This window comes from Manduca sexta, chromosome 22 (genome assembly GCF_014839805.1).
Source record: "Manduca sexta isolate Smith_Timp_Sample1 chromosome 22, JHU_Msex_v1.0, whole genome shotgun sequence".
Taxonomy (NCBI): Eukaryota; Metazoa; Arthropoda; class Insecta; order Lepidoptera; family Sphingidae; genus Manduca; species Manduca sexta.
In genome coordinates this window covers 3,852,316-3,878,272 of record NC_051136.1, presented here as the reverse complement: position 1 = coordinate 3,878,272, position 25,957 = coordinate 3,852,316, and the positions used below count along the sequence as shown (strand labels likewise).

General features: G+C 34.6%; 1 protein-coding gene across 1 annotated transcript in view; it reads right to left on the bottom strand.

Moving 5' to 3' along the window:
- The window catches only part of LOC115452463 (synaptogenesis protein syg-2), a 155,333-nt gene that overhangs the window by 61,188 nt on the left and 68,188 nt on the right, over positions 1-25,957 (bottom strand). The window lies entirely within an intron of this gene.

Below are 25,957 nucleotides of genomic sequence, written 5' to 3'. Positions count from 1 at the left end.
ACACGTCTTCAGCTGTGTCGGTTGCAAATATTTATAGTTTTAGCCTGAATTCAAATTTAAATAAATAGAGAGCGTGAAATATGAACTTTGACTTATTAATAATACAGATGGTTTTACTTTCATTTAAGACTGTTTTGATGGTTGGATTTTGAAGTTAAACGCATCATTTAAAATTAGACAAAGAATCTATACATTTTATCATACAAATAGAAACAAGTTCATGTGCTTATGAAATTGACCATTAAAAACGATTCCAATTATTCGTCTTATCTATCACATTTATTAAAGACAATTTATTAGATATTTTTAATATTGCAAATCCGATTTAGCCGAAACAAGCGGCGGTCACGATCGATCTCCTGATCGTATCAGTCATACGTCCCGGGAGAAATCAGCAGATCCTGATCAAGAAGGCTTTCAAAGTCTTGTCTACTTTATCGTAACAAGTAACGTATTGCTAGTTATTGCCTTTGACTTCCTTAGACTTGATTTTGATGAATATTCTGATTGGTTTATCTATTTTTATTTTATGTTATACAAATAAACTTTAATATTTCTGTTATTAGATTTTGAATCCAATGATTGGTTTTGAAGCATTATACTAACGAACATTGAACAACATGTAAACATATTTTTTTAAACCGATGTAGTTTTATATTTTTTAACTATTCTCTCGCATCTTACAGATATTTTTTTCAAATATATTTAATGTAAATATATTTACGATTATAGTATGTATAAATACATTGAGAATATTGGTGGATTTAAAGCTGAACTAAGAATGCCTTCCCAGTTCTATCCTAAGCAATCTTAAAGCATAGATTAAATTAGGCTTTTGGAGTTAAATATGTTTCATAAGCACATTCTATATTCTATATATTTTAACCTGTTTAGTATTTTTTGGATTAAAGTTAAGTTACACAAACGTATTCTTAAAACTTTAGGAATTATTGCAACTAAAATCCAAAATTGAGTTAAACATGTAATGCATTAGAATTACATTTTGTAAAGGTGAAAAGGAACCCTAAATAGCCTTAAAGCTAGAATATATACTAGACGGAGTTTAACAGCTGCCGTTGGAACACCGGGAAATTCCGGATTGCGATATACAGTAAGCAAGATAACATTCCGAGTGAGTGTGAATGTGAAACACTGCACGTTGAATGTACGTGGCTTTTAAATACACATTGTGTCAACTGATTTTCAAAAAGGAGAGGCTTTTAAATTAGTCAGTACTTTTTTACTTAAAGATATTCGATAACTTGAAACACCAAATCCATCCATATAAAGTATCAATAACAACAAAGAATTTCTTATGTTTACGCGAATGTTAGACATTGAAATTAAACTACTTTTCGGATTCTATCGCGTTTTTTTTTTTATATTTTAGTTTTCTCCCGACGTTTCGAAGTTTTTGCAGCCTTCGTGGTCACGGGGGGGACTTAATCCTTAACCCAGACAAAAACAGTACTTAGAACATAATGATTGGCAGTAATTGATAGCTACTGTAGTCACTCACATGGATGTTAGAATACATGAGACTTGAGAAAACAAAAATCAAAAACCCAGAGCTATTTAAAGAAACCCTCCAGACCTGAACAAAGGGTTATGAAGATATGAATTTAACAAATGAGAATCATGACTTAGCACAAGAATATTCACGAGTCGATTTCCTTTCGAAATCGTTCGCGAAATTCGAATTGTTCGCTCTAGGTGAATGCGAAGCGCGATCGTGACAAATGGCCCGATTAACAACCCCAGTCTTCGAAGGAGATGGAGCGTCTAACAATGCAATATATCAAAGGATTTTTGCTGATTCTGACGAAACTTGGGCCATTTCCTTGTTAAAAGTCAACGTGATAATTGTATCGGTAGTTATTGTCTTCGCTGGCGCAATTAACGTCAGCGTTTTGTAAGAAGCTTTAGTCGATTTGTCGGCCTTTTGTTAACGGGTTGCATTGTCTGTGCCCAATTGTGTTTTAGAATATGATGGTTCAGAAACTTGTTACTTGTTAACGAATAGTATAATTAGAGAAATACAATAATACATCCCCAAAAGCTCAAATATTATTCAGTAAAATATAAATGTTTAGTATTTTGCAGTACAGAAAATTTTTGAACAAAAAATTTCTGTACTTTATCGCAAATCTGGAATAATGAGCTTCTACATAACTTTAATGACTTTTACATCAAAGTATCAAACAGTCATCACATAAAAGTGCCTGATCTCATTCACAATTTTTCTGAACATATCAGTACTCTGCCCTAATATAAACGACACCGTTATTCTAAACTTCACTATATAAAACTGGAGTGCCTGGATGCTATGTCTGTGGTAATAAGTTTCTAAGTATTTAGAGATATTCAAATTTATAACAACGTTGATTCGCAGCCGGTCCTATAGCACGAATGATCTGGTTAGAACGAGCTGGTACCATTAAATAACGCGAAGTTAGCTGTTGCAATTCATGCTATCCGGGAGATTGGCAATAACCTAAAATAACCCCACTCTCCTGTATCCTTTTCTTTCTAAAACAAATCGGTAATGCACTCCTAGGTCATCTGGTACCAGTTTTAATGTTCGTAATTAACTTATAGCGTAGACCGGAAAATTACTTTGTCACCTGACTTTACCCGACTTAAATCTATCTATTTATGTCTATTTTTTTCGTTGCGAGATAAGACAAATTGGTGTTTTCAGAGATTCGTTGAGTTTCACCCCTCAGTCTCTTAAAATGTGTAATACTGCTGCCTTACAATAATTGTAGTGGCTGATGTGAGGGCAGGATAGTCTCATTGAGTTTACCCATCGTCCATATTCCTTTTATTCTTTTGAAGACTTTTTCAAGTAAAATATATCACGTAATAGTAATATCCAGAATCTAAAAAACCTTAGCTTTATCACTAAAAGATATGCAAATAGAATGAAAGAAAATCCCAAAAGTTATGTCTACTTTAACATGTAATACTATAAAATGCAAAAACTAACTTGGTCTAACAAATCAGTTAAATCTAATATTTCGGGTAAATATATTTAAACTTGTAACAATATTAGTATTTTACATACTTTGAACTTCATTTTAACTTGGGAGGGCTTTATTTGAAATGCAATATTTGGTAATACTAAAAATACATATACATCATTTTGACATTGCATTACTAAATAATAATGATACATACTCGTCTTCACCTTTGCTGACATTGTGCCAAAAATCATCCATTAATAATGGATACTAAAAATCATGGTTTTAGTTTCCAGATTTTTTGATAATTTTGAAGTTTAATGAAATTATGCAATGTGCGTGAGGATATTTCTGACTGAAATTATGATGTTGCCGCTGCGACGCATTCTCTTAGAGTAGAAGTAGTGGCATTAGCGCGCGAAAAATTAAAATTACTTTTTATTAATATTTATTTTGTTCCAAACTTTATTTTGCATCTACGGCTCAAGTAACTTTATTATAAAGTGTTACTTCCAAGCAGATAAGTGTGTGATTTCATTAAGTAACGCAAAGTCAAAATGATCCTGTAGGTATACTAAAACGTGGTAAAATTTTAAATTCTCAAATTATTACTTCTACCTTCACTATCCCTTAGAAAATATTATCGGGTGTTCATTTTACTAATATTTGATACACTTCATTCCCAACACTCAATTAATTATCCAATTTCAACTGTCTATTCCAGTTTATACTTCAGATCGTGGAAATAGCCCTTTCATTAGAACCCGCGCCCATTGAGACCACCCCCAAGAGGGCTGGACCTAATTCTAATTCACGTGTTAACACTTCGTATTAACCTACATAAGTTTATGTATGAAGTCACCCTTACAGTAATATGTGAAGTGCTTTGGAATCGGTTGTGTAATCTCCATTATATTTATGTTATGTTTGCTATATTACTCACGTGTTACTCATGGAATTGGTGCTCTATGGTGCGGGAGATACCCCCTATCACATCACGGTACTATTGTAATAATATAATAATATCAGCCCTGTATTATATACTGTCCCACTGCTGAGTACGGGCCTCCTCTACTACTGAGAGGGATTAGGCCTTAGTCCACCACGCTGGCCTAGTGCAGATTGGTAGACTTCACACACCTTCGAAATTCCTATAGAGAACTTCTCAGATGTGCAGGTTTCCTCACGATGTTTTCCTTCACCGTTTAAGAAAACGATAAATTCACAAAGAATACACACATGATTTTAGAAAAGTCAGAGGTGTGTGCCCTTGGGATTTGAACCTGCGGACATTCGTTTTGGTAGTCCGTTCCACACCCAACTAGGGTATCGCTGCTTCTATGCTCTGGCATTAAGTCCACGCATATACTTCTCTATATATAAAGTTTAAATAAAATATGTATTAAGATCAATATGTCTTCTTCGCAGTCCATCAGTATCAGATATGAGGTCGCAGATTCGATTCTAAGAAATTACCTTAACTTAGTTGAGGTTTTTATGTGATCGATTTAATCTTGCATATTATTTGTTAATTAGGTATTTTATTCGAAGCTACAGTTTCATAGTAGTTAATTGTAATTCTTAAGTCAAAGTGTCTGCTGACGCAATAATAAGAATTTTGTAAAACCAGGACAGATAACCACCCAACAACGTCAATTCTAATTTTAATCAGCAAACTCAACCCCAAATACCCAAATTGTATTTAACCGGCAGCAGATCTATTTGGAACGAAAGCAATACAAGCCACGCGGTGTTGGTGAATACATAAAATCGGCTCGCAACCCGATCCGGACCAAACTCCGATACTAATCGACTCGTTAGTCACAAAACAGGGATTATCCGGGACAAAATAATACCGTCTGTGTGTATTGCGTGTAGTGCAGTTTGGTGAAATACGTTTTGCCAATTTAACTTTAAAACCGAAGGTTTACGCTTCGAAAGAATCGCTTTCAAGTTTTAATTGAGTTATTGATTTTGAATCGTTTTTGAATAGTTGGTGTAGTTTGTATTAAATGTTTTGGACAGCGATTTATATGCAACTTATTACTTTTATGGGGTCTTATAGAATATTGTCTATAATCATTGACGCAAAAAAAATGATTCAGAATAACATATCACAGTCTATTTAGATTTTTCGGCGGGTTTCGGTCAATCCGAAATCTATACATTTTGTTGTTTTATTTTATTATAGTTAACGATTGTATTCAGCCTATTTATTAATAGTATATTCTAAGTAGTGTAGTAGTAAGTATTAGTATTTTCTAAGGCTCCTGATGATAAAAGATAGCAAGCTATATACTATAATAAATCATTCGAAAAATGATTTCTTAGGTTTACTTGAATGTTAGATATTGAAATAAAATTGATTAGCAGATTTTAACGCGGTTTATAATTATAATTTTCTTTAACCGTTTCGAAGACTGCACGTGGTGTTCCTCCCGTACCATAAAGGCTTATTTAAGTTATTATTATAATATATGTCGCCGCAGCACTGGTGAATTTCCGGAGCGATAGTGGCGCCATCTATCATTACATCGAGGAAGTATTAGAAAAGGAGGGAGGTCGACGGCTGTCAATATAAGGACCGGCCGAACGACGAGAGCTCAATCTTGTAGCAGATTTTGTACGAGTCTTGTCTGGACGCTCGAACCGAGAACATTGTGTATTCCGCTAGTGTTACTATGCAGTAAATTGTTAGTGAAGTAAAGAAGTGTTTCAATAATTGAATAACTGTCTGGAAAATAAATATAGACCGGTGATACTTTACCGGTCATGTAAAAAAATAACCAAGTAAATAGTTTTCACTCCGACATATACATTCATTTATAAATCATTCGGAACTTTAAATTACGAATGAATGCATGGTACAGCTCTCCACGTCCCATGAGACTAGATATTTACTCTCATATTGTCCAGTAATTATAATTACTTCAATATTCTTGAATAAGATACAGTTGTTTACACAGCTATTTGACGAGAGCAATGAACGTATACTGCACTCGCGTACAAGAAAAATAGAAGACATAAAAGTGAATTAGTAATATTAGAATTAGAAAGGATACAAAAAAATATTTTTATCAAGAAATAAATTTTGTGGAAATGCATTCATGATTTAACAAAAATATATTAACTGGACCTTGGACTTGTATTCTTTTTAATCCTCAAAGAGATTGAATAAGAGTGTAAGCAATAATTATAAATCTCAATGATGTCAATTCTTTGAAATGAAATTTCTTTAAGGATAGTTTTGAATAATTATTTTGAAAATCCCCTGTGTAATAAATAGCCAAAGTTAATTTAAATAAAAATTCTTAAAACCCACATAATGCAGTTTTAATAAATTAGCAACTCGTTATCATTATAAATTTGCCTTTTACCAAAAAAGCACACTGTGTTCGCATTATTAATAAAAAAGACAAATAACTTGCCTTAATTGGGCTAAATAAAATCCTTTTTGACTTAAAAAAGAGAACCAAAATTTTTAATTTTTATTTTATAAGGGATACAAAGTTCATGTAAAATTAAAGAAACAGATATCTAACACTAATTAATTCATTACCCAAGAGCTCCAAGACTATATACAGCGGGCAATAAGATTGTCGTAAAAAAAATTGCGTACATACGACGGTTACCCAATCTATCGAAATAGAAAATCACCGATGTAAAATACTTTATATTTTTTCCATATCGTGATTTGTTGTTAATGCGAATATTAGCATATTCTCTGTGAATATTGTGTCATTTTGTATTAATATCTAAGGACGCTGTGACGTTTATCTCACGGACATTTAAAATAAGACAATGACTTATTACCAAATTTGTAATAACTTTTGGAGCACAAATTTGTTCCCGATATCCAGTCTATAAATATACTGTTTAAATGTCTTTGTTAATTCCACATAATCTTGTTTTATAAAATTACTAGGACAGCTGGTGACGTAGTATTTCGTGCGCGGTACGACTCCCGCTCTACAGCCTCGGTTTGGATTCCGAGTTGAGATATATTGGGTTTTTCTTCTCAACATCAGCTTGGAGTCTGGAACCTGTGCCTCATATGTATCACCATAATAAGTTAGTATGTATGAAGTCTAACTTAGTTCCGCCTCCGCCTGCCTCTTCAAAGATAAAATTACTTTACTATCACGATAAGAAATCACGCATTTATCCTCGAAAGGGTATACAAAGGCGCAACCTGGGCACCCATTTTTCGCCGAGTGTGCTTCGTCCCATGATGTGATAGGGGGCGCACCTATCGCCATATCGGGCACAAATTCCAAACTCCCGGCTGATATTGAGCAGAAAAACCCAAATATTACTTTGCCCGCCCCGAGATTTGAACCCAGGACCTCAGAGTGCTGCCCTACTGCGCATGCAGTACAACTACGCCACCGAGGCAGTCAGCACATGTAACAGTAAAGACAAAAGAAAAACATTTTCCCCACGCTCCAACTCGTGCGAAGTTATCCTCTTTCCCCCTCAAACATCGAAAACAACTGCTCTAAGGAATACGTGACACGAAAGTGGACAGATAATATGGTATTGAGATGACGTTTGGGGATAATGTTCGGCAAGTCGCGCATGGATTTAATGAGAATATAATATTTCGGTTAGTTGTGTATGACTGAGTTATAATAGAAGAAACTAGGGGAGGCCTATCTCGAATGACAACCTGACCTACAAACTGGTTGCTGAAGAATAAGCAGGCATGTTTTGAATTAATTGGTTCTTGTCAAATAAGTTAAAACTGTACTATATTTGGTCAGTGAAAAAAGGCTTTTATTGTTAACTAGGTGACCAGCATTCTGTCAATCGCTGATATTAACTTTTCTTAAATTTTTTCTTTCATAAGATCCTTCTCCTGACAATAACAAACACAACAAAAAAAACGTGAAATCAGTCCAGCCGTTCACGCGTGATGGCGTGACCAAGGGAAATAGGGATTCATTTTTATATATATAAATAAGGTATAATGGACAGACATCCATAAGTAAAGCATCTGATTTGTATTATTTTTGCATATTATAAGACTAAGTCACCGCCGCGTCTGCCAACGCGACAATCTCAAAAACTATCGCAATTATTGTCAAGTTGGTATGAAGATAGTTTGACACCGTGAGCATGATATATGCATCTTTTTATCCCAGAAAAACTATTTCACGCGGGCAGAGTAGCGAGTAAAAGCTAGTATATCATATTGTTAACATTAAGAACTGAGAAACAAATAACTCATACTGAGATTGTGCCATACGTGTTGTTAACATTGAAGAAACAAATATTTATGAATCAAACATTTGTCTCGATGCGAAGATTCTGCTGTCCACCGCTTCACAACCAGCTACTGCTTACGTCACGAAGGCTATTCAATATTTTATTTGTTTACTTTCAAAAGCATTGGGAAGACATATTGCATAACCTTTCGTCCGCGTAAAAGTCTGTTAAAGAAAAAACTTGACAGAAGTTACGTAGTTTTATTTTACTGAATTCTTTGTATTTTTATTGTAGTTCAAACATAAATCAAACATATTCAGCATTAAATATAAAATATATATAAGACACAATCACTTTATTAACCTATAAAATTGTACAGTCAAAATGTTTGTTTGGTAAATATAATACTTATTATAATAAACGGTAGGCACAGAATGGATATTATCATTTCCCCATAGATTCGGGATAAATTGGACCCTGATGAAGTTCGATTAGTGGCCAGTCTAGTGTTCTAATTTCAAGGCTTTTGATTTGACTTAACGATTTACCGCTTGACGGCAATCAAGATGTCAGAATTCTCCAAGGAATAACCCATGTTCAACATTATCATGCTAATATGAGCAATGACTCTAACAAAATAGGGTTTCTAATAAAGTTAGTTCTCATTTATTTGAACTGCTATAGTACGAGTAAAAGAACGTGTAGATAAAGTCATCTGATGGTGGTAGAAAAAAAAGTAGCAAAAAAAATAATTGCAAGAGAAACTTATTGGAAATATTATGTCTGAACAGATAGATATTCAGAATCTATTTTTGTGCATAATTTATCTAGATACTCGTTCTGGATCTAGATCCAGAACGATTTTTTGTTATTGCTTTGAACGTTGAATCGAGCTTGCCGTTCGCCTGATGATAAGCGATACGCCCATAAACAGTAGAAACACCATCTAAGACCTTGAATTACAAAGTATTGTTTGGTATTCCACTGCGCTCGCCATACTAAGACATGATATGTTAAGTCTTATTATGTCCAGTAGTTACACTAGCTACAATGTCCTTCAAACCGGAACACTACCGTGGCTACACTGGTGCTTAACGACACAAATAGAAACTGCGGTGGTGCCTACCCAGGCAGATTCTCACATATGAGAGACCTACCAGTACACCAGATTTTAATCTAACATTGCGTTTGTAACCAAATATACAAACAGTTTTAATATTTCTAACTATATATGTGACCTTTTTATTACCGTCGCCCGTCCCCTTGGTTAAGTTTTATGTCGCCAGCGAACTGTAAAGTCCAGCATTCGATTACGGTTCGAAAATCGAGATTGCCTGCGATTGAATTAGGCCCCGCTAGACGCTCACCCTATCACGTCACTGGAAAATATCGACGGCGAAATGTATATACCTCCCTTAATATTTTAGTTTACATTTAACGTAAGACTTAAATGTAAATGTTAGGGGGCGAGTTAGTATCAAAATAGTGAAATCTTGAACCCTTCCGTCACTCAAATTAATAACCTAACAAAAATAATTATTAATATAAATATTTATTAATAATTTTCTGCTAAAGAAATATCGAAATCATTTGATTTTGAGCTTTATCGAGTGAAGAAACAGGTTAGATGTTACAAAAATAAAAAAAAATGTATATATTTTTAATCCAAGGCATGGTCCATCCATATCCGTTCAGCGGATACTGTGTTTACTTCTAAAACATAACATACAGTTGCATATATTACAAGTAAGATAAGATACGAATGTTTGTGAAAATATTTTGTTATTTGTTAAAAGTAAAATCGGAAACAACAACTAAAAGGCGAGCGAAGTTTTAAACAACACCTAATTTATATGTATAAAGATGAATCCCTATTTCCCCTGGTCATCGCATCACGCGTGAACGGGTGGAACAATTTCGCAAATTATTTTTTTTGTTGTATTAATTATTATCACTAGAAGGTTCTTATGAAAGAAAAAATTAAGGAAGTTGAGCGGAACATTAGAAAATTTAAGGACAATATTAATTTTACATAACTGTCAGCGATTGACAGAATGCGCGCTGCAAATTCATAGTTAAGACGGGACAGCGTTTGTCGGGTCAGCTAGTTTATAATATTAAATAAGATTCAAAATAATCATCGGCACTTGTTTAAGCATGGTTTGACCATTATGTATTCGTCCCAAATACAATTAAACATATGCCTGTAAACTTCACCACGGTGTTCATTAGTTTGTTTGTAATCACTGTCAGGCTCCCTTAACCACAGCAATCCCGAACAGTTCCAACCAAACTATTTGTACGCGCATAACCTGTGCCGAACATCATCGATTACTCACGAGCATGGCCGAATGGTACAAAATTCTAACGGAGTAATCTAAAATGTATGTATCGTGGAACTGAATTGAATTCTACAATGAAGTTTTTGTGGGTATTGTTGAATAAGAGAAGTAGATTTTTGTTTTATGTTATACGGATTGAATTTTAATAGAAATAAAGATTCGTATTGAAACATCACCACCGGGATTTCGATTTTTAATGTGTATATTTAACAAATCATCGTCAATTTATAAAATAATATATTTTTTGGAAAATAAATTACTAAAGTTATTTATAAGCTAGCATACTCTTTATAGATAGACTATATTAAGTGGCATGTTTCTAAAATGCAAGTCAGATATCAAACTTTTGTTTATTTCGAACACCAAGCAGTATGCAATTGCTCTTTATTCTTTTGTGTAAAAATGTAATGACTGTACCTACAATTTTCCTACTGTTATAGGATATTACTGTGGCTCAACTTCTGCCTCTACTTGCACTAATATATTTTTTTAATTATGTATATTTATTCCCTTTGTTTATTCATTGGAATCGGATAGCGTAAAAATGAAACAAGACAGGGCAGAATGGCGTATATTGGAGGAGGCCTATGTCCAACAGTGGACTAAGATATAGGCTAATGATGATGATGGATAGCGGGAAAAGATACGTATATAAAGTCGTGTACACAGCTAGTATAAAATTATAAATGGAAATCCTACATACTTTTGAACATATTCCATTTTCAAAAACCACTCTTCAGTTCATTATATTTTCCAGAACATTAACACAACAATTTGCCCAAATAACGTTCCAAATTTTAGGTACTCGAAGGCAATAGCGCGTCATTCGATTAAGCACACTGACTATCCTTTGATGGCCACTTGAGACAACAATCTCAAGCACGTCGTGCTTTGGCTAGCTACCACAAGCCGTTACTTGTAACCGCCTTGGAAGACGGTCCTATCTAATTAACAGAGGTGAATGATCCCGATCGAAGCTCTATTCCTATTAGAGTACTATGTGAACAGTTAATTCATAAAGCGTAACGTGTTATTTAGAAATTGTATATGCAGTTAGTAAAACTAGCATGTGTTATACTAGGTGTTGCGGCTTCGACCGCATGAAAAAGGTTTCCCGATTCGAAAGTCAAGCAAAAGCATAGCTATTTTATGTTAGCATGTTATGTTATGCTATGTGTTTCTCGTAGCTTCGTTCATGTGAAAAGGTCAAAACAAAAGTCCCTAAGATACTTCATAGCGTCTGTAAGAGAAATGCGCCATTTTTTTTTAAATATGATTGTCTATTGGAACAAATCACCGGAATAAAAATAGCTTTTATATTAGTCCAGAAAATGGTGTATCCGTGTGCTAAATTTCATCTAAATCCATTCAGCTGTTTCTGCGTTTACTTCAAACAAACATCTAAGCCTCTAAACATTTTCACCAAAGAGCGAGTCCATCTTCGAATCCGGCACACATATCTGACTCCACGCTGATGAGACGAAACCGAAGCCGAGACCTCACATGCATTAGTAGCATAATTCAAAGAGGGAATCATGCAATATACGTTTTTGGGTGAAGACCAAAGCATTTTTTTATAAATTTTGTATTTTCTATATGTGTACGACAAAATGACTTCATTGCACTACACCTGATGGTAGAGTGTCTAAATAGAATGTCGACTGTCGAGAGATGATTACCCTCGACAGTCGATGCAATTATGCCGGCTTTTTGGAACAAGATATACACAAGCTGATCCCGGAACGCGACACACTTACATGGGCCACTATGGTGGGTTTTAGTACATTGCGAATTTAAAATTCATCCACCAGCAAATTATTACAAAGTTCGTCAGTTACTATTGTTTATAAGGAGTCGTATCGCTTATCATCTACGATTTTCGTAATTAACTTGTAGAAAAACTAATAAAAATTCTACTTTACCCGCCTAATCACCCCTTATTACTATACAACATTAAATACAGTATATAAAAGTCATTAAAAGTCTAACGCTACAAATATGAATCGCTTATTACGAAACATGATACAGTGCATATAAGCACCATTAAGGTAGTTATGAGAATAATAACACATGTTCTCTTCCAAGAATAGAGTACGATATTTGCTTATGTTTGCCTTCTTATCGTGGCAGTGACTAAAATAGGACTAGGGAGTGAGGTGAGGTTATTTGCAAAGTGAACATATTTTTAGGCTATGTCCTATGATTGATATTTAAGCGATAGTTAGTAATCGAAATAAAACCAGTCGGATTTCATCGCAGTTTTTGTATTGTGTGACAGTGACTAAAATAGATCTAGGTAGAGAAGTGAGGTTATTGGCAAACTGAACATATTTTTGGCTACGTCCAATGATTTTTGATGTTTAAGCGATAGTTAGTGATCGAAATAAAACCAGTTTTCGGTTTTTATCGCGGTTTTTCATATTGTGACTTTCCTGACGTTTCGAAGACTTGTGCAGGACTTTCGAAGACTTCAGGTCACGGGGGTTTAATTGACCACATTGAGAGTCGAACTAGAATCAGTTAAATCTCATACAACATACTGAGCGCAAAAAAACAAAATCATTTGAATTCCATACCTAAATTCAATTTTTTTTTAATGTGATATTTTTTTTATTTTTATTTATACATAACCGTTGTCTATCAATGACTAATCAATAATAGTATCAAACATAACTTCAAAAATCATAACACAAATTTTGTAACATAAAATACATTTCACTAAAGTATTTAAATCACTCCAATTTATAAATTAGCTTCCAATGTAGCATCTAATAAAACATCCGAACACACTCTAATAAATTAAGAAGATAAAAGACGTTGGAAATAAAACTGCGAATCTGAAACAGCGAGTGCCACTTTCCAATAATCAGTTGTAAAAAGAATAGGTGAACGACCAAGAAAAGGATTTTTCATTAAAAATGACACTAAAAAGACAGTGTCAGTAATTTAAGGATAGTACAATCGGCCGCTAGGGGGGTGTAAACGGGGGACAAAGCTGTGTCAGGTGATTTTTTTATTGTTCCCTCCTAGACGTGCTGAGGAAACAATGGTTGTAGTGAACTCGTCAATGGCGTAACCTCCGCGTGGATAGACTGCAGTTTTGTATTTCTTGAATTACTTGGCGTATTAATTTCAGTTTTTTTAACGTAAAAAAAAATATATCTAGTAAATGCAAAAATGTTTTTTGAATCACGCATAATTCATCTTTTAGTATTATTTGATGTTAATCAAATATTACGAAGTGCAGTCAAATTATTATGGACTATTTTACATTTAGGACAATGCATGACAGTTTTATACTGAAAAAAGAAACATTCATGAAATCTAGTTAACCCGTTACATGCATCTTGAACTGTCTTAGTCTTGTCAATATCTCATTTTTTTTTTTATTGCTATTTGGTTATTAAATATTGTAACGCGAACGTAAGTTACGTACATCTAAACCCGGCTTATAGCACTGTCCGAACCGAGCGTATGCACTATGCCTCGTTCCCGTGCCGTCCCCTCCGTCACCGCACTCCCCGCCGCTAGCGTCCGGTGACGGCACTCGAGAACGGGACGCGCGCGCGCCTATATCCTATGGATAATTTAATTGTATTAGCCCGTTTTATATTGATTTGTACGTATAATACATGGTTGTGTTCCGAATCCCGTGTTCTAATTGACACCCCAACACCCGACACGAAGCATTCCAGCATTACAATATTCATTTAAAAGTGACATGCATCAAACCTTTTAAGCCCTTATTGAAAGAGCGAAACCGCGCTAAAGATTTGCTCTTTAGAAAAGCATTCGTTGAGGAAGTGAATATCGACTTGCGTCTTTATTATCTTCGTTTTCAAGATAACCGAACAGGGAGATAAGCTAAACAAGACTTTCTAAAGACTGACTTGAGAGCGTCTTTTTGTGTTCATTGAGGAAAATTCTGGCGAATAGTCAATCCTTGCAATTTTAGAATGTTTTTTTCTGGGTCTTAAGTCGATGTTAATGAAAAATAACACAATAATAGATTATTTTTTACTTTTTATTTAAATTGGAATTTTGTGTAGTTGTATTATGGTGCAGTTTTAAGAGCTTCGGTTAACTACAACATAATTTAGTACAACGAGTACATAAACAAAGACATGTTTAGTTACTCAATCAGGATACATCGCAAATTATAATATTTTCTCAGCGTATCCGTTGTAGCGTGGCGAGCAAAAAAAAATATTATTCTCATAAATACAACCCAAAATGAACTTAAGCCAATAATTAACAAAGTCGCTTTTTATTCCGACACTAATTATAATTATTCAAATACTGCCTCAATCAATATACTGCGCAACATACAACCGTCTAAATGTTTACAACACGGAATTAAATCAGCCAAAAAAACGTATTCGCTCCATTCAGCCAAAGGCAATATTTAACGTACAATCATTGCCCGCCGGACTGCACCGCGCAAAAGGGTTAAAACATTTCACGTGCCCACAGCCTCGGGTTCCGTAGTATTTTATTGATATCGCCCCATTGAACCCGCCCGATGCGTTCACTCACACTCATCGACTGAGCAAATTAGTACATGCCATTTACTTATAGCCGGCAGGGCAATTTGAAAAATGCTTTCTAATTGTTTGCTGTTTATTTTTCATTTTTTGCGCAACGTAAGCTATTATCGGGAAATGTGTTGAAAATGTTTACAAGCGAAACAATATTTTTTTATGTTTTATGCATGCTGTACGTTGGCTTGGTTTGTTTTAAAAATATCCGTTTTTGCAATATAACGTTGAGACTTTATTTAATTATAAAGAAAAAAATATCTATAATCTTTATACCGTAACTTCGCCGATCATGAAAAATGGTCTTCACGTTTGTACACGAAATTCTATTATGAATTACGATTTATTTCCTTTCGTAGAACAAATCTATTCAATTGAAGGAAGCGTATTAGTTTCTTTCACAGTAAGCGCTGGATCCTAAGAGGCTTACATTCGTCAAGTCACATACGTAGAAAACTGTAGTCCAAACTTGGAAATCTGGTAGCGGGCGAATTGTCACTTTTTATCTTGGGACACTGGCGCAATCACACGGTCCAGTGAACGAGTTAATTAATGAAATCTATTAACTTTCTCCTTAGGGGCTAGTGTAGTATTTTTCGCCCGGTCATCCTATCTCGACTCGCAATTTCAATGAACGTTTTTGATTAATATATCGATTTTAAACGTGCTCACAGAATACAGACTTTATGTACTTTTAGTTTATTAATATGGGTTTTGGTTTTATATAAGAATCGATTATTGTGCTTAAGGAATTTATTTCTAAACGTCACTTATCAAAGCTTGTATAAAAAAATATATAATATCCAAAAATTGTTAACCGATATGTACTTTTTTATGTATTTTATTATATAAATGACGAACTTTTCGCGTAAAACGACTACTTATTAACTACTACGTAATTTAGATACAAAAACAAAGACCTAAAAAAAACTCCACACAAAACCGCATTCCAAACGTGCGCAAGACAATTCCTTTTCTTAATTCTATAACTTAATTAGTGCCGCAAAAGTGACCCATTGTTGAGTTTACACTGAATCGGGCTTCAAATGTATTGTATATTCTCGTGTGTTGGGTGTCGCGGCAACCTTTAATAAAAACATATCAGATTTTACCCGAAAACGGTTACAGTGCGGGATTTAGAGATCCGAATTGATTGCAGATTTATATTTGCAGCGGAATTTTTAGTAAAGCATCATGATTCTTTTCTGCGATGAATTCCGCAGATGGAATTGCTGGAGTGTATTTCAAATCTATATTGGAAGTTATTTATTTTTGGAATCCAATATGTTTTGCAATTTATTGGACGTTTTAAAAGACGGAGATTTTTGCCAATCACACGGTTCTCTTGGAACTGAGATTGCTTTTTTAGTTTTGGTTGTTATAAAAACTGTGTGGATAATTTTATATTGAACATATTTATTTTATATATAAGGAGAATGCAAAATTGTGAGAAATTGTTATAAAAAATAGTCACAATTACGCAATCTCCAGTGTATATAATAATGGTACTTTTAATGTTATCCTATGATAATTATTTTATCTGTTTAGGATGGTTCTTAAAACAAGCTAAAACAATTTATGTTTTAATACAACACTAGATAATAAAGTTTGTGTAAAAATATGCTCGATTCATAAAGGTCATTGAATCGCAACAGTCTACCTTCTTCTTTAGCCTTCGCAAGTTCACTGCTGAACACAATCCTCCCGTATAGATATCTAGATGATAGAGTTTGAAAACACCACAAATTACACCTTCCACGAGGACGTTAGGACATTGCTTTCCTAATATGATTTAATTCTCCAAATATTCATCAAGATTAGTAAGACACTCACACGCCTTTTTTATGGTCGATAGGGTAGGCGGACGCGCAACTAATCCATCCATTTTTCACCGTCTGTATTCCGTCCCATGATGTTGTAGCGCCAGCCTATCGCCACAATTATCTAAGAGCCTATTATCTAAATTATCTAAGATATATAGCCAATAATAATAGATCTATAGCTGAAATTATCCTAGAGCCTATTATCTAAATTATCTAACAGCCTATAGCCAAAACTATCTAAACGCCTATAGCCAAAATTATCAAAGAGCCTATCGCTAAGATTAATTAGAGATAAGATTAAACACAATTAAAAATGAGTGCTTGCGAGGCGGCGTTAAATATAGCAGTACGGTGATGCGGTACTTATATAAATATTCATGATAGAGACGAGAATACGCGCCGCGGCGGCATGTTAACGTGTCGGCTTAAACGCTTTACTTGTGGTCTAAGGATTGCGGTTATAGCGTTGTGTGTTGTACGGGAGGTACTTATTCTGGTGAGGGAAATAAAACTATTTACCGATTTTATCACGGTTATTTATGTCGTCGGTTGAAAGGGTAATTGACTAAGCGACATTATTTACGAAAATATTTAAGTAATTTAAAAAAACAGAAAACGTGCTGATTTTAAATATGTATGAAACTTAGACAAAAAATGTCGCTTAAGTCAATTAGCTTTTCAACCGTCGATATAATTTTCTCCCGACGTTTCGAAGACTTTGCAGCCCTCATGGTTACGAGGCGGACTGGTTACTTTAACTTTTAAAGAAAATTTTAAAGGCCGAAATATCCATGATTATTAATTATTTTTACGTTTTTCTTTCAACTGCGAGAACTAATCACTAACTAGACGTGAATTTAAATTCTTTACTTGCCAATACTTGTTTAGTTACCCAGATTAAAGGTGAAACAAAATGTATGAAAATGGACCTTGAGGTATCGCCTTAATAACTTATAAAACAAATAAAAATGACATATAAAATTTCAATAAAACCTAATGAATATTGCTTATATCCGCACTGTGTTTCCATGGCGTAATACCGTGCAGTAAATACGTAATACCCTATTCGGGCACCAATCCAACTAAGCAAATCATGTTCGGACCAAAAATTGCAGCCATTTGACAACCATGTCCGACGGGTTAACTGGTGCTTTGAAAGATTAAATACGGTAGTTTGCAGTCCGTTACAAAGAATCGCCATTACCTCGTTTAAACTGTTCGTATTACGTATACAAACTGTCAGTATAACCTTGCAAAGTTTAAAAGAAAATCGCTATACTAGATAAAGACATGATTGAAACACATCCATATTTCCGCACTTGTTACGTAAAACTGTGTTTTAGTATTTATAAATACGTCTTAATTATCATAATCATATGAAATGACTAAAATTTTGATAATAAAAAAAAATTATCGCTCCCGCTTACGCCACAATCCTCGCTTCCGCTTTTCAATCGGGCCTACCCTAATAAGGTTGGAATAATACCCCGTATATTCCACTCATGCTGTACCGTATGTTTGGTAAGTGGATGCGCCTATATTTATCTATATACGTAATTGCTTAGAAACCTAGAACCTTAACAATTTGTCCGGATTACATAAGCCAAAATGACTTCAGGGAATTCCTATTTGTGAACGATGATACCTGCCAGATATCTGGCGGAATTAGTTGCGGGATTTCGGTGTGCGAGGAAATAGAGATTTTAAATTTTGTTTGGTGAAATTTTGTATTTTCGTTTTTCAGTTATGTAGGTACGGGTTTATTTTCCGTACATCTGAAGGATAGATTTACTAATATTTCCGTCCCATGATGGATTAGATTATGATAACTTTTATATCCCCCGATAGGTAAGGGCTTGCCTGTGCCTCTGACATTGCATAGTTTATGGGCGGCGGATGCTTCTTCCTATCAAGCGGACTGCTTGCTCGTTTGCTTACTAAGGTAATAAAGAAATATATAAACAGATATTAAAATAAATTATCTACGAGTTCATAGATGTCGCTACAAGACATTTTAAATATTATTTTTTTCTCAAGGCTTACCCATCATTAAATCGCTTTAAATAAGCTCACCTCAAAACATATTTAATGACAGTTTTATCCGTAACAACGCAATAGACTTACTTTCGCATTTATATAAGTCCTAAATTACAGTAAAATTCAAGCAACAACGAAGAAACATTTGCGCAACATTTTCACTTATAAACTCCAACCTAAAAACTTAGGCCTTGGAGAAAAATTATGTAACGCACAGGCGTGTGTAATTTATGCCCTACATGCTTAGAACTTAGGTCGAAAGTAGGTCATGCATAAACGTAAGAAATCAATAGCGATTTACTGTAATTTTAGGAATACACGGTTAATGGAAAACTGCAAGTTATGGTGGAGTAATCAAGACGTTCGAAGTGTTTGCACGATCGCTTTTGGAGACACGGGTTTTATAAATGGTATAATATGTATATCCTTGTGAAGCATGAGGGGTAAACAGTAGTAATGTATGTGAGTATATAAATTCTATGATAGATGTCCTTATCGATCTTTGATGTTTGATGAAATTTCCAGTTTCGGACAATATTTATAAATATTTCTTGGCTCATTTACCAGTGATAAATTGTCCTTAATATCATGTATAAATTAATGATTTTATAATATATTATAATACGCTAATGACAAGTATACCACGTTTCTATTTTTACTCGTTTTTCTACTCAATGTCATTCCGGAGGCTGGAAATGTGCCCGGTAAATGCAAGAGTCGTACCTCCTATTGCATGACACGTAAAATACAAATGTGGTGTTATACCTCTACCTACTCCAGAAAAGGGATCGGTGTCAGGCGTACGTACTTTCAAATTGAAAAATTAAGATAATGCCAGTGTAACTACTGGACATAATGAGACTTAACATCTCATATCTCAGGATGGCGAACGCAGTGGAATACCAAAAAATACTTTATAATTCAAGGTATTCGATGGTGATTCTACTGTTTATGGGCGGTCGTATCGCTTACCATCAGGCGAACGGCGGGGTTCGTGTCATCATTCAATAAAATAAAAAAAATGTAACAAATCCATTAAATATTATTATTTCAATGTCGAACATTCGCTTTAACCTTAAAACTCAGTTACAAATCTAAGTCATGTAATGAGCGGCGATAGCCTAGTTGGGTGTGGAACGGACTGCCGAGACGAATGTCCGCAGGTTCAAATCCCAAGGGCACACACCTCTGACTTTTCCAAAAAATCATGTGTGTATTCTTTGTGAATTTATCGTTCGCTTTAACGGTGAAGGAAAACATCGTGAGGAAACCTGCACATCCGAGAAGTTCTCTATAGGAATTTCGAAGGTGTGTGAAGTCTACCAACCCGCACTAGGCCAGCGTGGTGGACTAAGGCCTAATCCCTCTCAGTAGTAGAGGAGGCCCGTGCCCAGCAGTGGGCAAGTATATAATACAGGGCTGATATTATTATTATTATTATACAAATCTAAGTAACAGTTACGAACTTTTGCATTAGATTCACAATTTTCCGTGACAATGCACAGCGGTGCTGGGGCGTGAGACACGTACTAAAGGATAAGCTGTTTGGTTATTTTACAGGCAATTTATTTTCCTATACCCCTTCCAACACTAGTAAACCGAGCAGTAAAACTAAAAGGCATTCGCCCCGCGAATGTATGTTTATAGCAGAGTAAACTGGTTGACTCTACATTCTAAGTTTTAAAATCGAACTTTCTAGTTTCTTTTTTAGCGTACTTACTACTCTGGGGTGTATTATTTGATAGAAAAATCTTTTATTTCTTAACATTGACTAACGGACATCGTTTAATTTATTAAGAAATTCGAAACTTTGAACACGATACCTATAACATAGCTAAGTACCGAAAACTATTTATTTATAATTCACCCTAAACAGTTAAAAACCAATATTAAATCAAATCGGGCATACCATTATTTAAATAACCCCTTCAAACATTAAAACAAAGAACAACAAATAATAAGTATTATTTAATAGAAAAATAATTTGTTAACAGTGACTAACATACATCGCATAACTTATCTAGAAATTATGAACACAACACCAACCTAGGTCCTACTAAAAACTTAAAAAAATTCACCCTAAAGATTTAAATACCAATATTAAATCCAATCGGGCACACCGTTATTTAAATAACCCCTCAAAACTATAAAACAAATAACCCTTCATTCCACATAAAACACATAATTAACAACAAGATTTAACACTCCACCACTAAACGTAATTGCTTATATTTGCCAGAAGCATCAGTCATCACTCACATGAACGGATACAAACCATTTGTCCTACTTGATGTATTGCTTTCAGTATTTTCATTTAGCGGTTTATATTTAGAAGAAAAGAAAATATTATATTTAATATACTAAGTGCGGTTTGATATTATATTATTTGCATGATATAAATAAATTTATGTGACAAATATATATTATGTTAAAAATGGGAAAGTTTTTGGCTTAGTGTCAAAGATATGTTATATTTTTGAAATCTAAAACTGTCTCACCAAGGGCCATATTGTTAGATGCAACTAAGTTTCCCCTGAAGTAGGATTTCAGCTGAGATTCTTTCAGCTGGCTAAGGTCGCAAACAGAAACTACTTTCTTGACGATTGCCACAAATTAACAATTTTGGTATAGGACATTATTTTATTAAGAGTGCGCCATGTTAATATCAGCTCAATGATATATTAAATCACAATATGTGAGCAATTTTAACAGAAAAAAATTATTTAACAGCCCCAATTTACAGTATGAATGCTGTTAACTATAATCTTGATTTAGGTTAACAAAACTATACATTCTCAATAGAAAACGCAGCAATAAAATCGCTGACGTTAACTAACTTCTCTTTCGTAGAAAACGTGTTCACGTAATTGTGAACGGATTTTCTGAAAGCATATCGTGGAACATCATATTTTTGAGATAATAGCTGGGTATAGTTACGGGCGACCTTGATGGCTATCTGTCTAAAGGGTTTCATGTAAATAGGTTCAGGTATGTTGAAGATTAGTCTAGACAGAATATGAATTTTCATACATGGTTGAATAAATATGCTGCATTGTTTTTAGTTGCAAAATATTAAATAAAAAATTCTGTAATGCACCAAAATATAAAATAAAGAGATGGGCTATCTGGTAGTGATTAACCATACTTGCTCATAATCAAATATATTGAGTGTGTAGCAAACCTATTGAAATTGAAATTCAGAATATCGACCGTATGCTTGTAATTTGTTAATTTTATCATGGTGTTATGGAAATAATGTCGACATAAGTCTAGTGACCGTCTGGGAATATTTATCTCTTGGTGGTCGACATATTTTTGGACATCTCTTCACTTACCATCAGGAGCAGCGAAGCCACATAGCTGAGCGCTCGATAATAATAAATAATATTAGGTATTATTATTATACTGTTTCTATTGCTAATTCCTTGCTACAACCTAGGTTCCTACAAATGAACGTAAAGAAACTATTAGGCAGGCCGGCATAACTATGACGATCGTCTATAGATATTTATATCTCTTACTAGTCGAAACTTTCTCAGACTAGTTTACATCACGTGTAGTGACGCCACATCGCCATACAACGATAAAAAAAAAAACATGTAAGAAAAAATGAAACACCTGATAACTATCACAAGCGCGTATAAGAAAATAGCAATGTTAACGACCTCGTAAGAAAAACCGGCGATATTGATCGCTACGGTATGGGTGAATGCATGATTAGAATTATACGATATAAAATAATTTTATAGGAAAGAGAGCTGGTTTCTATAGTTTTGAGAGAAACTGGGAATAATAAGATTAACATACATGAAACACTACCAGAGGATTTATGAGTCCTTACTTTTGGAAAGAGTAAACTTGATGGGAAATGGTGGCGGAATCTAGAGGCTCCAGCATACTTGGTGATAGCAAACGGAACAACAAAGATGATTCACGTCTGTTCAGTGGTACGACCCTGGTCGGACTACATAACCACCCCGCAGAAAATAGTGTACATTTTGACAGTAAGACTACTATGTACTGGTTTTTCTTTAACAACACGTAATTTTTAGAATCACAATAGTGCAAATGTATTGTGAATAGCAGCTCTGTTAGAATGTGGACGACTAGTATACTGAAGTAACTTTGGTTTGAATAAATTTCAGTAGCCAATTTTTAACAGGAAGACATCTCTATCTAGATCTAGGCTATCTTCTATTGTTATATAGCTAAAGTGAGGTTCAAGAATGATGACCGGCGTGAGTCTTCATCAACCTTATCCCGATTCAATAAGGCATACATGGTTAGCGTAGAAATAACAAAGCGATGAAACACGGATCCTGTCACATCAAATTAACCACTTAGGATTCTTCTTTATATTGCAATACTAATCCCTGACTATTGCTTAGTTTCAAGATTCAACAATTGTAAGCCAAATGATATTAAAAATATTATCTATCGATCCAAAATACTTTTTTAAAGTGCCAATCATTATTACTCTAAATATTTTAACCAACCTGAACATTGAATTAAAGAAAACCTGAAGTTAGAAAGGTCTTTGCCACACCATTATTTGCGAAGTAGGCAAACTTTTTTTAACTAGTTCGTAGTTGTTAGTGCGATGTGCTTTTCTTATTTTGGTTAAGGGTTAAGATGTCAACCCTCACACCTACTCAGATGGAAAATTTGAATAGAGTTTGAAAGGACTAGGTGAATTGTAGGTGTATTTGATAAAGATCTCGGAGACGCGATCTAAATGATGGATTCGTATCATTTCGTATCTTTATGCGACTGTTTGATGTTGAAATAAAGTTAATTAACGGTCTTTTGTGTTAAATAATATGAGGTCGTGACTGTGAAGAGAGCAGTCTTCGGAACATTGAGACACATACACAGGCTGATTCCGGAACGCGGCACACTGACGAGGGTCACTATGGCGGATTTTAATTTAAAACAAAATAAACACGTCACGACTTTTCGCCATGTGTATTCCCATGATATGATAGAGGGCAAGTCTATCTTCAATGGGGCAAATTTTTCCGACTCGGGATTCGAACCCGGGACCTCAAAGCGTTGGTCGCAACAACTACGCCACCGACGCAATCCCTCGAATTTGTATAGATAATATTATTTCCCTATTATAAGCAATACAACTACACCACCGAAGGGGTTCCTCGAATTTTTGTCGACCATATTATTTCACCATTATAAATCTGCAAAATAATATGTTTTCCACGATGCTAATCTCCCATGCAAATCCGATAACTCCTGGCGGTTTTCATGCAGCCATAAGACATAAATCTGGCTGAACCGCCTTAAACGCTTGCACACCTGTCCGACGCTGTAACCATCCGTGACCAACTGCTAATGGCGAAGGGAATCTAGACACTAAAATAGTTTAACAAGTAAATAAATTACTGTGCTATACAAAGTTTCGTATGAAATACTTGTCTTATATAGTGTAGAAGCGATTAACGATACGAGGTATGACAACGGGTTTAATTCGAAAAATTATATTGTGTTTTTGTATTTGAGCCGTTCCGTTCCTCGCCTTGTCATTTTCAGTAGAAATGATCTGACAATACTTTACTACGCGTTCCATTTTTGCTTGTGTTTAAAACTCTTCTCACTAGAAATGTCCCTAATGCTGTACTAACACATAGCACCATCTGTATGACGCCCAGAAAAACTATCTAAAAGTTCAAATCAAACATTCGATTGTTCTACGGAAGCAAATTTCGCTTTATAAAATGCCTATACCTTAATGCAGGATATAATGTACCATATTTCATCCACATTCATTTACCTGTTTCTGAGTTTAATTCTCACACACATACAACCCTTTAATATGTTCAATCTTTTAAATATTTCTGCAATAAAATTGTTAAACTGGGAAAGAGCACAAATATACTAAAGAGTATAATTAGTTATAGACCGGGCATCAGGGCCAAACTTGTGCTCCAAAAGTTATTACCAATTCGTAGCCACTGTCTTATATGAAATGTTCGTGTGACACGACGTCACAGCGTCCTTAGATATTAATACAAAACGATATATTCACAGAAAATATGAACATTAAAACGTGCAGATCACGATATAAAAAAAAATATGAAATATTTTTTATTGATGTTTTGCTATTTCAACGGTTACCTCAACATAACCGCTCACTCGCCCCTCAAGAAGCCTGGGCAGTACTAATAAGGGACTAGCTCAAAAAAATATATCGTAATCGTATGACCACGAAATTTATTGTAACTCCGCCAACGTCCACTCTATATAATATTAAAACTCTTTGACAAACAGAAATAATTTTATTCAAGTGTCCATTCGAAATTTAAAATCATTTCTGATAATATCCCAAACAGCCGTCCCAGAACACAAAAGAATACAACTCGATTAACCCCTTTGACAAGGCGTTACTTTTTTGAAATTCCATTATTACCAACCAAATTAAGTTTTATGAGTCGAAATATATTGAAATTAAGCCGATACCTGTAGATGTTAATTTATACAAGGGACGGAGAATTAGCATCAGAAACGACCGGTCGGTGTTTATAATTGGCACTTGTGTTTACTCCACGAAATTCTCTTAGCGTTTGTCGAACGTTGCTTTTGAATAATGGATTCGCAGCTTGGCGAATGGCGCGTGGTGTCAGCAAACAGGCTGGCTTGATGATTGACGGGTTACGTGGCGAACTTGTTGGTGAGTGGAGCGAGGACTGTTTTTTTATTAGAGTTTGCGAGGGTATATTGATTTTGAAGTGGGATTTTTTATTCAGAATTCTATAGTTATTAATTGTAAAATAATGTCATTGTTTATATTTTTATTATCGCATTAAATTTATTGTATTTCATTTATGTTTCTATGTTAAGTTATAATTTACAGCTGGTAGATCTCTCATATGTGAGAATCAGTCTGGGTAGCTACCATCACAATGTCTTTGTGCCGCCAAGTAGCAGTGTGCAGTCACTGTTGTGTTCCGGTTTAAAGGACATTGTAGTCAGTGTAACTAATGGACATAATAAAACTTAACACCTCATGTATTAAGATGGTTAGCGCACTGGAA